Genomic DNA, 15,176 nt, shown 5'->3' with positions numbered 1-15,176 from the left:
TGCAAAACTGTTCACACAACGAAAGACATAAGTTTTCCCTGTTCCCAAGGAACTAGGAAAAACATATATGTATATATACTATTAAGAATTTAAGTGTATAAAAGACAGTTCAGAAAGACAGAGGCTTATCATATATAGAGATGAGGAACTTTTAGAGACTTAGAAAGCATTGAAATTATATATATATGTATATATATATAATATATATAATTATTCTCAGTAGTGGTTTATATAGGAACATACATAAGTCATTTCAGCATGCCCATAAGGTCTTCTAGGCAAAATCTAAATCCAAGGCTTGATCAAAGACAGGAATGCCTTCAATTTCTATTGGGGCTTTATGATTTGTATTTTTCTTTACAAGAGAATTGGAGCCAAAATTATTATTCTCATTTTATATATGAGGTAACTGAGGCTCAGAGTTTTAGTGACATCCTGAAGGTCATATGGTGAACCAAAAGCAGAGCTAAGACTTAATTCTAGATCAGCTGATTCCAAATCCTGTGTTCTCCCTTCCATCACAATGCTTTTCCAAGGGTAGTGCCTATTTAACTATCCCTGACCTGAATTCTGGATGCTTCTAATCCTCATTTCTCCCTTCCCCCCCTCCCAGCTGTGGGGAGTTTTAGGGCTGACTGCAATGTGAGAAGATATTAATAGGAAGAGAATGCTTGTCACGTTTCCACTCATTCTCATTCTCCTCTGGGGCAATCGTTTTCATAAAATAGGACGAGGAAAGGAGAAGGAGTAGTAGTGTATGATCCTTATTGTTGTTAAACTGCAGCAATCTTGAATCAGTTTCTTTGGGAGGAAAACTTTCCCTCAAGATTGACAAAGAAGCTTCCTCAGTTAGCCCAAGGGAGTTCTAGGATAATAATTGCTTATGTATAGGCAATAATTTGTTGAAAAAAAGTATCTCACTTGATCCTTTTAATTACCCTGTGAAGACAGCAGGACAGGGATTAATATCCCCATTGAACAGAAGAGGAAATTGAGGCTCAGAGAAGTTAATTCCCTTATCAAAGAGAGGCTACAAATAAGTGATAGAGCCTGGGCTCAAAGCCAGATTTTCTAATTCTAAGTTATCTTTACTGCTTCAGTTATTGTAATTAAATCCCCCTGTCAATAGTTTGATTGATTTGGAACAATTCCAAGAGCTATGAGGCCAAGGTGGGGTGGGGAATTCCTTAGAGCTGGTCTCACCAGGCTAAAGCATCGATTGGAATGCCTTGGGGTTCAGTCATTCCTCCCTTGGAAAAATGTCCGTAGAACACATTTATTCTCTCCAGTTCCCAGATATAAAGTTCATTTCTAGGGTCAGGCAACACATGTAAGAACTTCATTTAGGAGGAATGGGAAGCTTTAGTAAGTTGAGAACTCATCCTTGTATGTGTGTCAGGAAAGGTTTGATGATCACTTGATGATAATATTACAGAGGAGATTCAGTACTCTGGACTTAGGAATTCTCTCTCATGTTCTCCTTCTCTCCAGCACTAGTGAAATCATTGTTCTTTCCCTCAGTATAATACTCATGTGAAAGAATTGTGTCATAGCTCTCACCTTTTGTGGGGTGGTGACAGCAGGCAGAACTAACCTTTAGAGTCTAGTGAGGCAATTTGGGGGTTAGTTCTCACAATTGCACCAAGAACATGTCTGGCTTTCAAGTGTCTGCTAACTCTCTTTTTAACCTCTGTAGACAGACACAGAACAATTCTGGCCCTCCCAACCTACACCTACTTCCCTTCTTCCAGAGAGTTATTCTCTAGGTTACAAAGAAATGATGAAAAAACTCTCTGGATACATTCCTGTGATTTGGTGCTAGGAGAAACACACTTTCCTACAAAGTTAAGGTTAGTAGAGATCTTTGGAGTTCTAGGCTTGACACATGTTCCCTAAATTGTGTTCAATTTGACTAATCTGCAATCAGTCCCCAGTGAGATTGTAAAGGGGCTCACCCTATGTTACAGAATCACCAGCTCTGGAAAGCCTCGAGTTCTGGCTGATTATAACATAGCAGATCTATTGCTTCTGGGGGGGATGGGGAGCAACCTTTGGATTTGACTCCTGCTGGGTATGTGGGATGCTATTCACCATTTTCCATGGCTGTGAATTGGAGCCTAGGCAACTCTTTTCTTCAAAGCTGCAGTTTTTCAATAACTAAAGATTCTGAGTCATTAATAAGTCACAGGCTACAAACTGGAGTCTATCCAGCAGAAGGCAACTATAGATGACTATAATATCAAAGGTGAAAGAGCTGAAAGACATCTGGATATAAATTATATGTAGTTATAAATAAATATAAAATAGTTATAAATTAACAGGAATTTACAATATCTGTGATATATGCCTATCCTGCTTGAAGTTCTCCTGAGATCTCTTCCTCCCAAGACAGGGCATTATACTTCAGTCTGCTATATTTAGTTGGACTTATAGCTGAAAGAGACCATTGAAGTCATAAATTCAAAATCCTCCAATTCACAGATGAAGAAATTGAGGCCCAAAGAGATTATGTGATTTGCTCAAGATCATATAGTTTAGAAGTGGCAGAACTTGTATCTGAAACCAGATTCTTTTCAAATTTCTTTCTCTACAACATATTGTTTTTTCCCTTAAATGGAGTCTAAATCAGATTCTTACATTTTTCACTTATGGGGCAGTTTTATGGTGCAGTAGATAGAGCACTGACCTTGGAGTCAGGGGGATGGGAGTTCGAATCCAGCCTCGGACACTTGCCACTTACTAGCTGTGTAACCTTAGGCAAGTCATTTAACCCTGATTGCCTCACATTCAGGGCCATTTCGAGTCATTCTGATTCATGTCTGGTCACTGGACTCAAATGACTCTGGAAGAGAAAGTGAAGCTGGTACCTTAGTATAGCACCCACTCACTCAAATCCAATTTGTGTACTTGTCATGGCATCACCTCCCTGATATCTTGGTCTTCTTTGAGAATGAAAGACAAACACCATCAAACATCATTATTGGAAAGTCCTACCTGTACCCCCCCCTGGGACTAAACCAAAAAAATTAATCTCATTTTTACATGATAACATTTTAACTGCTTGAAAATAGTTATCATGTCTTCCACCTCCACTCCAAGACTTCTCTTCTTTAGTGAAATTACTTTTAATTGTTTCAAGGTCTTCTATTAAATAGCAATAAGTTACATTTGTTTCCTTAGTTCTTTAAGATCCTCAAAACACATACATAATTGCATTACCACTCATGATAAATAATCTTGGTTTATTTCGCTCTGTTTTATGGGTTCCCATTTACCAATGTTCTTTTCCAAACATGGCACCCCTAACTAAACCCTAACAGTATTCCAAGTAGGATTTGATCAGTGCATACAACAGTTTCAGAATCATCCATTCTTCATAGACAGTCCATCTTCAATCCCTGAATTCTTCTAAGACTCTATGCTGAGAAGTGAGATCGGAGAGAGGAGATCCCAAGAATCTAAACTAAAAAGATCTAAACAGGAATTCTCACATTAGTTCTATATAAAATCCAGTGCCCTTTGGTGGCAAGACATTGACAAGGAGCTGGCTGGGAAACCTTGGAGGACAGACTGTGTGTAGTTATTAGGATGTTGGCTTATGCTGGAAAAAGAGATGGTGTCTTTGATGGCTTTATTTTCCATTGAAGAGACCTCACCCACTCATTTCTTCCTCTCTTCTTGGCTTCCTTTTCTAGCATGCACAAATGTGCAGACCCCAGCTGTACCATCACTGCAGTCACAGATGCCCTGGCATCTGCTGAGCTCTGGTCAACTTTGTTGTGTGACTTTGGGCTGTGCGACTGACTCTGGGCTGTGTGCCATTGGGTCCAGAAGGCCAACACTCCCTCCCCCTCCTATCTCTGTCTTCCCTTTGTTAAAGTAACCTGCTTTCCCATCAACCAATGAAGGGGAGGAACAACAGGACCTGTCCACCAGTCACTATATCTGAGTAATGCCATTGCTCCCCCTGCTAGTTCTTTCCCTTGAGTCTGAGGTTGTTAGGTTATTCTCCACTCCTCCCTCCATAACAACTTTCCAGATACACACTCCTGCCTAACTGATCTGAGAGGACTCTACTAGGAGATCAGATCCCTAGGAATATTGGTAACTTACCTGAACTCATTGCTCAATGTTTCATAAACTCCCATAGGACCAAACCTTCCTCATCTCAGTGATTCTGAATCCTAAACTGTCATTTTCCACTCCAACTCCCTTATTGCCATCCTCTTTACTGTCTCCTCCTCTCCTAAGTCTCTCTCTCTCTCTCTCTCTCTCTCTCTCTCTCTCTCTCTCTCTCTCTCTCTCTCTCTCTCACTATTTATGCCTTCCACTGTGCTCTCTAGTATACCTGATCAATAGGTAACTGACTTTCATCTTAAATTTTTTCCTTTCTCATTCCTTTCTTCTTCTGACTCTCATTGAGACCTAGCTCCCTCCTGATGATAAAACTCTGGTTTGAACCCTTTTCAGCACTAGCTACAGTTATGCTTTATCTCTCTGTCAGAAGTCTCTCCTCACTCTAGTCCACTCTCCACTTAGCAGCCAAAGGAATCTTCCTAAAAAATATGTCTAATCATGTCACCCCTCCCCCCCACTCAAAAAACCACTAGTGACTCCTCTGCTCACTACTGAATCAAATATAAAATCTTCTCTCATCCAAAGTCCTTTATAACCTGCCCTCCATTCATTTCCTTTCCAATCTTCTCATGCCTTACATCCTTTCATATATACTGTGATTCAATGATACTGGTTTCCTTGCTATTTCTCAAGTAAGAAACTCTATCAGGGTATTTTCACTGACTTTCTTCTTACTTGGAATGCTCTTACTACTTATCTTCTCCTCTTGGTTTCCCTGGTTTCTTTCAATTGTAGATAAAATCCCATCTTGTTCAAGGAATCTTTCTCAATATTATTACCTACCATCTTGTATATTTCCAATTTAACTCTCCATATAATATATAATTGTTTGTATATTGTCTCCATTAGATTGTGAGCTTCTCAAGAGCAGAGATATTTCTTTGTATTTTCAGGAATTGGCACTTTCCCTAGAACATAGTAGGCATTTAAATAATTATTGATTGACTGGTCAAGTTGTATCAGGTAGTGAGAGAGAGAGAGAGAGAGAGAGAGAGAGAGAGAGACAGACAGAGAGAGACAGAGACAGAGACAGAGAGACAGAGACAAAGACAAAGACAGAGAGAGGAAATAGGAGAAATGAAAGCAGAAAGTATATGAAAGAATGAGAGAAATGAGATTTGAGATACATCTCTGTTCCAAATCTCTTTCCTAGAGATCTACCATGGATATTCCATTCTTTTGTGTTAAGATCTTGTCCCCTGCAGATTACTCCCCTGGGAAAGATGATTCAGAAAATCAAAATGGTTTCAGTCATATACATTGTAGTCTGATTAAAATTGTTTTCTATTTTATTGTGACACCTCCTCAGAGCAGGAAGTTGAGGGAAATGGAAAGAGAAACAGGTCTAAAAACGGGAATACTGTTGAAGGACCTGGATATGGGATCAAGGAAATGGTGGGGGAAGGGTCACAAAAAAGTACTGAAAGTGGAGGTAAGGAAAGATCTCAAGATAAATTTCATCTATTTTACAACTTTTCCTTTGCAAGTCAAAGTCAAGACATCTAGACTTTCTAGGCTAGACTTCCTTGACTTGGTTTCTTTCCCATGTTCCTAAACTGATAGCCAGAGAAGGAAGGGGCTATCAGATGTATGGAGGTTGAAGAATTGCTTTCTATGTCCTAAGCATGGAAATTAAAAAGAGATGAACTATCATATAGTAAAAGTCTGGAGTCAGTTTATAAGGTTTTGCTTCTGGGTCCATCACTTTTTAATCCATGTAGTCTCAGAAAAGTTATTCCTTCTTGCTGAGTCTCATTTTCCCTTATTTGTGAAGTGAGATAATTGGTTGAGATGATCTTTCTGAGGTTTCTTCCAACTCTAACATTCTTCTTAATCTGCAAAATGAGCTATCTGATAGGGTTATTGTGAGGAAAGCACTTTGTAAATCTTTATGTGCTATGGAAACATGTTTATAGTAGTAATAACTTTCTTAATAATAATAATGATTATTAATAGTAGCAATGATATGATTATTGTTATTCCAAGGTACTTTCTAGCTCTTGTATTTTATGCTTTGTTTTAGTTGGTATAAAGCCTCATGCTTTCCCCTGATAATCTTCCTTAAAACTACCAAGCAATTTACACATTAATTAGTGGTTCATGTGGCAATTACTAAATCTCCTATTGCTCCTTTCCAAAGATGAAAATAATATATTAGCTTTTGATAACTTGCCATGACGGTTCCCTTGTAATTATGTGAGCACTGGAAATTGTGTGAACAGTTGCCGGCAGACCTTGGTTAAATCTTGAATAGTTGCATATAAATTTAATTTCTGTAAATCAAATCACATTTTCCATCCACTGACATTATGCTCTCAGAAATCCATTTTTACATGGCATTTATTCCTAGCATTATTTTTTTAATAGATCTCTGGGACTTCTTTTCAACCAATGCCTATATTACCCTGACTTCATCCCCATGGCTACTCCCACTTATCTTCAACAGGGTCAAGAATATAACAGATGAAATATAGGGAGAGAGGTCAGGAATCAAAGTCAAGGTCAAGAATACTGAGATAGGTGTCTGAGTACAACCTTGGGAGGGTATGTGGGTACTGTATCAAGGATATAGTAAAGGAAAACAGAACCGGGAATCAGGAGGCCTAGACCTTGGTTTCAGATCTAACCTGAGCTCAGTGTGTAACCTTGGACAGGTCGTTTGGCCTTTATGGGTCTCAGTTTCTTCATCTCTAAAATGGGAATGAATTGCTCCATCATCTCTCATCTCTCTCTCTCTCTCTCTCTCTCTCTCTCTCTCTCTCTCTCTCTCTCTCTCTGTCTCCCTCCCTCCTCCTCCCAGGATTGTTGTGAGACAATGAGATTAAGATTAAGTGTTTTAACTGTGAAACATCCTAGAACTATGAGTTATAGTTTTGCCTGGATGACAGTTTGGTTAAGGCTTGGAGATTCTTTGGAAGTGAGAAAAGGCATCTGGCCTAGGTGTGTGGGTGGCACTTCAAATAGATGCAAGATAATAGCAATAGCTTTGGGGAAAGAGAAGGACACCTATCAAAATGATATTGCAGTTTAGGGATTTGTTGTCTTCAGGTGATAAAGGGAAATTCAATAAAATATCTCTGAATCTTTCAGAAAGAGGGGTTGGAAGGCATCTTGGCTGAACCTCCAAGGAGAGAGACAAAAACAGGAATGTACCTTTTGGGGTGAGGTATGTAATTTCCCATATTTTCCTGAATTCCTCAAATTCAACAATTCTTTTTTAGTGGCTTAAAATGGATACCTGGCTGTGGGAGGCATGGTATAGACCAAGTAAGTTACCACTTAATTATTATGAATGTACTATGGCTATATTTCTTTTTTCTATTTGTGTCTCTCTTTGTCTCTGTCTCTCTTTATCTCTGCCTGTGTCTCTTTGACTCTGTCTCTGTTTCTGTCTTTTCTGTATTTCTCAGTCTTTGTCTCTGTGTCTCTGTCTCTTTCTCATTCTTTTCCTCCTCCCCATCCACTTGACCATTTTACTGGGGAAATTTTTGTTGATTGCTAACTCTAAAAGAAAACCAGGGTGAGGGAAAGGTACTGGGGGCGGGGGGAGTAGAATAAGGGTCTGGAGTCAAAGTTTCTGCTATTCAGTACTTATAAATCATTTTATCTCCTAGACCTCAGTACCTTTATCTATAAAAAGAAGAGGTTAGATTATATAAGTTCTGATGCTCCTGCGACAATTAGATCAACATTCTTATGATTCTATGGAACACCATAAACCAATAATTGGTATACCCAGATCATGATGATTCTGACCAATTCTTTCCTAGCCTCACTGGGATGATTGCCAAAGAGTGTAATATAAGAATACAGAGAGGGAACTGGTATGATAAACAACTCCCTGAGTTGTCTAATGGTTGGGTCAGCCCTGCCTTTGAGTATGCATGTTCCCCGGGACCTGGGTCTCCTGATACAGTAAGGTGATGTAATGGATCAAGCACTGGCATCACGAAGACCTGGGTTCAAATCCAGTCTCAGATGAATCATTATTACCTGTGTGATCCTGGTTAAGTCACCATTTGCTTCAATTTCCAGATTGAACCCAGGTCTTCGTGCCCCTCATCCCCATTCAGAACTGAGATCCATATTAAGAACTTTCTGGTCAGTGTGTTTCTGGGATCATGTAGATCAAGGGGAAATTTGGAACTGACCAAATTATCAGGAGGCCAAGGCCAATGTTAGGGCTGGCCTCACAGTTTGGCTCTGGTACTGCATAAGAATCATTTTCATCCTGAGTGCCCCCCCCACCCCCGCCACTTGCTCACTCTTACTCTCGCTCTTTCTTGCTCTTATAAGAAAATAGGAAACCTGAAATAATCTTTCCACAGATATATTAGCTTGGCATAAAAGGAAGAAACCATGTTTAATCATTACTTTTCTTCCTTCCCCCAAACTCAACCTTTACTTTAATGCTAGGAAAGGGTTTCTTAAATCTACAGCAAAGTAAAAAAAAAAATCTGTATCCGTATGATTTATATGGATTGAAATGGGTAGTGACATGGTAATAAAATGGCAAAGTTTGGGGGCCTTTGGGGAAATTCATCTTGAGCACAGTCTGCTGTTGGAATAATGAGGCCACTATACTTCGGTCACGGAGTTAATGATTTCAAAGCAGGTAGAATGATGAACAAGTTGTAACTACCTTTTGAGAGGTAAAGATTATGGGAAACTTAAGGTTCCCAGAAAGGAATAGGAAAGTGTTATGGAAGTTGAGACTGTGTGAGTTCTAGTTTCAACATGATCAACAACCAGCTGTGTGACCTTCAGTCATTTTCTTCCTTTCTTGAGGTCTATTTCCTTTTGTTCTAAAATGGGAATGTGGTGAGGGTTGGGTTAGATACTTCCAGCATCCCTTTCAACTTTAGCATTTTGGGGGGTTGCATGCTTTTATGTAGTCACCATACCCTAGTTATGAAGTGAATATCATTAAGTTCTGGGCAGTTATTCAAGCACAAGAGATACTATCAGTTTGGTTCTCTATGATATTGAAGCAAGGTAAGGAAACAATTCAGCAGATCATTTTCAGTGACATACCAAAAAACAGAAAAAGGGTGCTAAAGGTTGAGCTTTAGGATTCATCTAATGAAACCTCATTGTTTTGCAAAGAAAATACTCAGTTATGGAGAAGGGATGTGCATTTTTTAAAAGCTATTTCACTTTTTCCCCTGGGAACAGTTTACATATAAAGACAATTTTTTTTATCATTCCTTAAAATTTTATTGAATTCCAAATTTTTCTCTCCTACCTCACCTTCACTGTCCCTGGGACAGTAAGCAATTTGATAATGTTCAATTGTGTAAATCATATTACCATATTTGTGAGAGAAGATATAGACCCAAAGAGAAAAAAAAAACATGAAAACTTTACAGAAAATGAAAGATGGTATGTTTTGATATGCATTCAGACTCCATCAGTTCTTTATCTTGAGGTGGATAACATTTTGCATCATGAGTCCTTTGTCTTGTATCATTGTATTACTGAAAATAGCCAAGTCATTTATAGCTAATTATCCTATGGTACTGTTATTGCTGTGTACAGTGTTTTCCTAGTACTGTTCATTTCACTTTGTATTAGTTGATTTGAGTCCATGTTTTTCTAAAATCAGCTTGGTCATCATTTCTTATAGCACAATAGTATTCCATCATAATCATATACCACAACTTGTTTGGTCATGCTCCAATTGATGGGCATCCCCTCAATTTCTAATTCTTTGATACTACAAAAAGAGCTGCTATATTTTTTGAACAAATAATTCCTCCCTCACCCTTTTAAAATCTTTTTGGAATATGTGGGGTCAAAGGATATGCCTTACTTTATATTTTGGCATAGTTTCAAAATGCTGTTCAGAATCGATGAAACAGTTCACAACTGAGGAGGGATGTATTTTGCCCAAGATCACACAGGTTAATAGTGGGAGAAAAAGCACTAGAACTCATTTAACTTCTTGGGGTTTTATTCTGCAAATTCCATTCATCTGTAAAATGAGAGAGTTAAACTAAAAGGCTTTTAAAATCTTTTTTAAGCTCTAAATCTCTGATCCTATGATTCCATATTTATGTTTTTCTGATTTCTAACCCTATTTGGATTTTCTGACCCTATTTGGATTCCCTTTTCCTTTTCTTTTTGTCATTGGTAATGGGTTACAACTAGCTAACATTCTAGCATCATTTGCAGGAAAATGTCTGCTCTGTAATTGAAAGAATGTATGACTACAGTCAGAGTATGGGTTTTGGTCCCAACTCTGCCACTCCCTCACCTCTCCTGGACCTTTGTTTTGTTTTTTTCCCCCTGTAAAATGAAAAGATTCTACTCAGGAGTCTATCATAAATATTTAACAACCAGCTTTCCAAAAAAGCATTGATAACTGTATTTTAAGTTTAGTCAGCTTTATTACTATTTTCTCCATCATTTTATTAAGACTAGACAATCAACAAAGCAATAAACCAACCCTAATATGTAATGCTTGCCAAAAATCAAGAGGTTTAAATATTTTCAATGTAATTTAGCAATTTAATTATTTTGAACTAGTTTGAAAACACTTCTGGTTCTTTTAAGTCACCTTCCATCTCTAAAGTCTTTTTTATACTCTAAGACCCCCCCCCTTTTCTCAGTTTTTGCCAGGCAAATGGGGTTAAATGGACTGCCCAAGGCCATGCAGCTAGGTAATTATTAAGTGTCTGAGGCTGGATTTGAACTCAGGTACTCCTGACTCCAGGGCCGGTGCTCTATCCACTGTGTCACCTAACCACCCCTATCTAAGATCCCTTCTAGCTTGTAAATCTATATATCTCTTTTGAGACACACACACACACACACACACACACACACACACACACACACACACACACAAACACACAGACACATATGTGTCTATATACACACAAATATACATATGCGTTGTGTATATATGCATGTATATAGAAAGGGGGGGTGACGGGAGAGAGAGCACACTTGTGGGTTAGTGTACAAGAGCTTTGGATTCAGGAAGATCTGAATCCAACTGAATGCAATTCAACCTTAGAAACTTATTAGCTATATGACCCTGAGGAAGTCATCGTATTATCTCGCAGGGTTGGTGTGAGTAAATTTAGTTTTAGATTTCTAACTCCAATATTTTAAGTGCTCAAATCTCATAGAATCACATATAGGTCATTCTAAATTCTATGTTTTTTAATTTTGCATTTATTTTATTTTTGAAGAAAGATTTTATTTATTTTGAGGTTCACAATTTTTCCCCTAATTTTGCTCCCCCCCCCACAGAAGGCAGCCTGTTAGTCTTTGTTTCCATGGTATACATTGATCTAAGTTTTGAATGTGATAAGAGAGAAATCATATCCTTAAGGGGAAAAAAATAAAGTATAAGAGATAGCAAAATTACAAAATCAGATAATGTGTTTTGTTTTTGTTTTTTTTTTTTGGTCTTTGTTCAAACTCCACAATTCTTTCTCTGGATACTCCATCATAAATAACCCAAAATTGAGTCTGATTGTTACACTGATGGAATGAGCAAGTTCATCAAGTTTGATCATCACCCCCATGTTTCTGTTAGGGTGTACAATGTTTTTCTGGTTCTGCTCATGCAAATCCTTCCAGGCTTCCCTGAATTCCCATCCTTCCTGGTTTCTAAGAGAACAATAGTGTTCTACGACATACATATACCACAGTTTGCTAAGCCATTCCTCAGTTGAAGGACATTTACTTAATTTCTAATTCTTTGCCACCACAAACAGGGTTACTATGAATATTTTTGTACAAGTTATGTTTTTACCCTTTTTCCTAATCTCTTCATGGTATACACCCAGTAGTGGCATTGCTGGTCCAAAGGGTGTGCACATTTTTGTTGCTTTTGGGCGCTATTCCAAACTGCTCTCCAGAAAGGTTGAATGAGTTCACAGCTCCACCAACAATGTATTAGTGTCCCAGATTTCCCGCATCCCTTCCAAAATTGATCATTGTCCATTCTGGTCATATTGATCATTCTGAGAGTTGTGAGGTGGTACCTCAGAGAAGCCTTAATTTGTATTTCTCTAATAAGTAATGATTTAGAGCAATTTTGTATCGCTTTGATTTCCTCATCTGTAAATTGCCTTTGCATATGCTTTGACAATTTGTCAATTGGGTAATGGCTTGTTTTTTTTGAAAATTTGACTCAGTTCTCTGTATATTTTAGGAATTAGTCTTTTATCAGAAATACTAGTTGTAAAAATTGTTTCCCAATTTAATACATTTATCATTTCTTTTGATATTGGTTACAGTGGTTTTGTCTGTGCAAAAGCTTTTTTTTTTTTAGATTTTTGCAAGGCAATAGGGTTAAGTGGCTTGCCCAAGGCCACACAGCTAGGTAAATATTAAGTGTCTGAGGCCAGATTTGAACTCAGGTGCTCCTGACCCCAGGGCCAATGCTCTATCCACTGTACTACCTAGCTGCCCTAGCAAAAGTTTTTCCAATTTAATGTAATCAAAATTATCTAGTTTGTTTTTAATGATGTTTTCCATCTTTTCCTTGGTTATAATCTGCTTCCCTTTCCATAGATCTCCTTGATCTTCTAATTTGCTTATAATATAGTTTTTTATGTCTAAATCCTGTATTCATTTTGATCTTATCTTGGTATAGGGTGTGAGGTGTTGGAGTAACCCAAGTTTCTTCCATACTAACTGCCAATTTTCCCAACAGTTTTTATCGAAGAGAGAGTTTTTATCCCAATAGATGGACTCTTTGGGTTTATCAAACAGCAGATTACTGTAATCATTTCCTGCTATTGTACCATGTCTATTCTACTGATCCACCACTCTGTTTCTTAGCCAATACCAGACAGTTTTGATGACTGATGCTTTATAATATAATTTTAGATCTGGTAAGGCTAAGCTGCCTTCTTTTGTGCTTTTTTTTCCCATTAAATCCCTGGAAATTCTTGACTTTTTATTTCTCCTTATGAATTTACTAACAGTTTTTTCTAACTTGTTAAAGTAATTTATTGGAATTTTGATTGGCAGGGTACTAAACAAGTAGTCTAGTTTTGGTAGAATTATTATTTTTATTATACTAACTCAGCCTATCCATGAGCAGTTGCTGTTTGCCCAGTTATTTAAATCTGATTTTATTTGTGTGAGAAGTGTTGTGTAATTGTTTTCAAAAAGTTTTTGAGTCTGCCTCAGAAGGTAGATTCCCAGGTATTTTATATTGTCTGAGGTTACTTTGAATGGGATTTCTCTTTCTAGCTCTTTCTGTAGCTTGCTAGTCATATATAGAAATGTTGAGGATTTATGAAGGTTTATTTTATATACTGCGACTTCACTTAAGTTGTTAATTATTCCTAGTAATTTTTAGATGAATTTTTTGGATTCTCTAGGTATACCATCATGTCATCTGCAAAGAGTGAGAGTTTTGTCTCTTCCTTCCCAATTCTAATTCCTTCAATTTCTTTTTCTTCTCTTATTGTTGAAGCTAACATTTCTAATACAATATTGAATAGTACTGGTGATAATGGGCATCCTTGTTTCACCCCAGATCTTATTGGGAATGACTCTAATCTATCCCCAATGCATATGTTGCTTGTTGATGGTTTCAGATAGATACTGCTTGTTATTCTAAGAACAACCCATTTATTCCTAAACTCTCTAGTATTTTTAGTAGGAATGGGTGCTGCATTTTTTCAAAAGCCTTTTCAGCATCTATTGGTATAATCATATGATTTCTGATAGGTTTGTTATTGATATATAAATTCTATGTTCTAATAAAGTTCCTCTCTGCTCTGATATTGTATGATTTTAGAACCACAGGTTTCTGAGAATTGAGGGAGGGGTATGGAGAGATCATTTCTGGAGCTTTGTCTTGAGGGACACATTTGTAAAATTTGATTCTGGAACCTCAAGGATTGAAATTTCCCATAATAGTAAGATCTTGAAAGTGCCAGCACTGAAAGGTATAGAACAGGGCAGAGGAGTATGTTTAATTGAGACTAAACAATCAGAGGCAATCTAGAATTCATTGAATTCGTTAGCTGAATAGAAAGGGTGCAGGGAGAGGGGGGATATTTTCACTGGGCAGCAGTTGCCATCAGTCCACAGGGCAGATACGGGTTGGGAAGAAAACATGCAAGATGTTGCATCTTGTTCTCTGTTCCATTGCAATCTTAGAACAGAGTTGTCCTTTCCTAGCCCATTCCCACAAGACTAATTATTATAAAAAATCCTCTGTCATGGCTTTGCAACGGTCCATGGCCTAACTCATTTTAAAATGTAAATGAATGCTAAATAACACCAGATTTGGAACTCTTCCCTGCCCATAGCCCTAGCTCTGGGAGGCATCATTATTGGCTGAGGCTCCAGCTGAAGGGCTCTGGGTAATTTAATGAACACAGGTGGCGTCACTGGTGACATCATGAGATTGGAACAATTGGTAGAGACATATCAGGAGGCTTCCCTGACAGCCAATTATTGGCCTGTCTTCTGCCTCACAGCTGGTCACGATGGTACCCAGATGCTCTCACATAAGCAGCTCAGGGGTTCTCTCTCCCTCTCACACTTGATTAATAGGTCATGACTTTACATTTTAGTCCTCAGCAATTTCATCTTCCCTCCTGATCACCCTTCATTGTTGGGCATACAAATCTATTTGAAATGAATGTTTGGGGGTGAATAATCATGCCAGAGGGCTGCAGATACTGTATACGAAGTGAAAGCACCTGATTTGAATCTTGCTTTTGCTTCTTGGTTGTGTGAATATTTCATTTTGTATCTCAGTCTCAGTTTTCTCATCTGTAAAAGGGGGTGATGATTTTAAATCTGCCTTAAATGTAAACTTCAACAATAACAATTAAATGGGAGATAGCTAGCAACTGCATTTAGATTTCTTTTTCTTTTTGGCAAGGCAATTGGGATCAAATGACTTACCTAGGGTCATACAGCAAGTATCAGAGGCCAGATTTGAATCAGGTCATCCTGATCCTAGAACTGATACTCTAGGGAGAGAGGGATAGAGGACAAAGTCTTCCCTTGGACCTTCTTTCATGAATGTATAGGATGAAGCTTAGAAAATC

The 15,176-nt window shown here is 38.0% G+C and overlaps 1 long non-coding RNA gene across 2 annotated transcripts in view; it reads left to right on the top strand.

Moving 5' to 3' along the window:
* The window catches only part of LOC141518369 (uncharacterized), a 130,086-nt gene that overhangs the window by 39,357 nt on the left and 75,553 nt on the right, over nt 1-15,176 (top strand). For both annotated transcript variants that reach the window (XR_012477168.1, XR_012477167.1), the window contains exon 5: nt 7,228-7,303. This is a non-coding gene — a long non-coding RNA (uncharacterized LOC141518369). The remainder of the gene's footprint in view (nt 1-7,227; nt 7,304-15,176) is intronic.

Source organism: Macrotis lagotis, chromosome 1 (assembly GCF_037893015.1).
Source record: "Macrotis lagotis isolate mMagLag1 chromosome 1, bilby.v1.9.chrom.fasta, whole genome shotgun sequence".
Taxonomy (NCBI): domain Eukaryota; kingdom Metazoa; phylum Chordata; class Mammalia; order Peramelemorphia; family Peramelidae; genus Macrotis; species Macrotis lagotis.
This window is presented reverse-complemented; position numbering and strand designations above follow the sequence as displayed.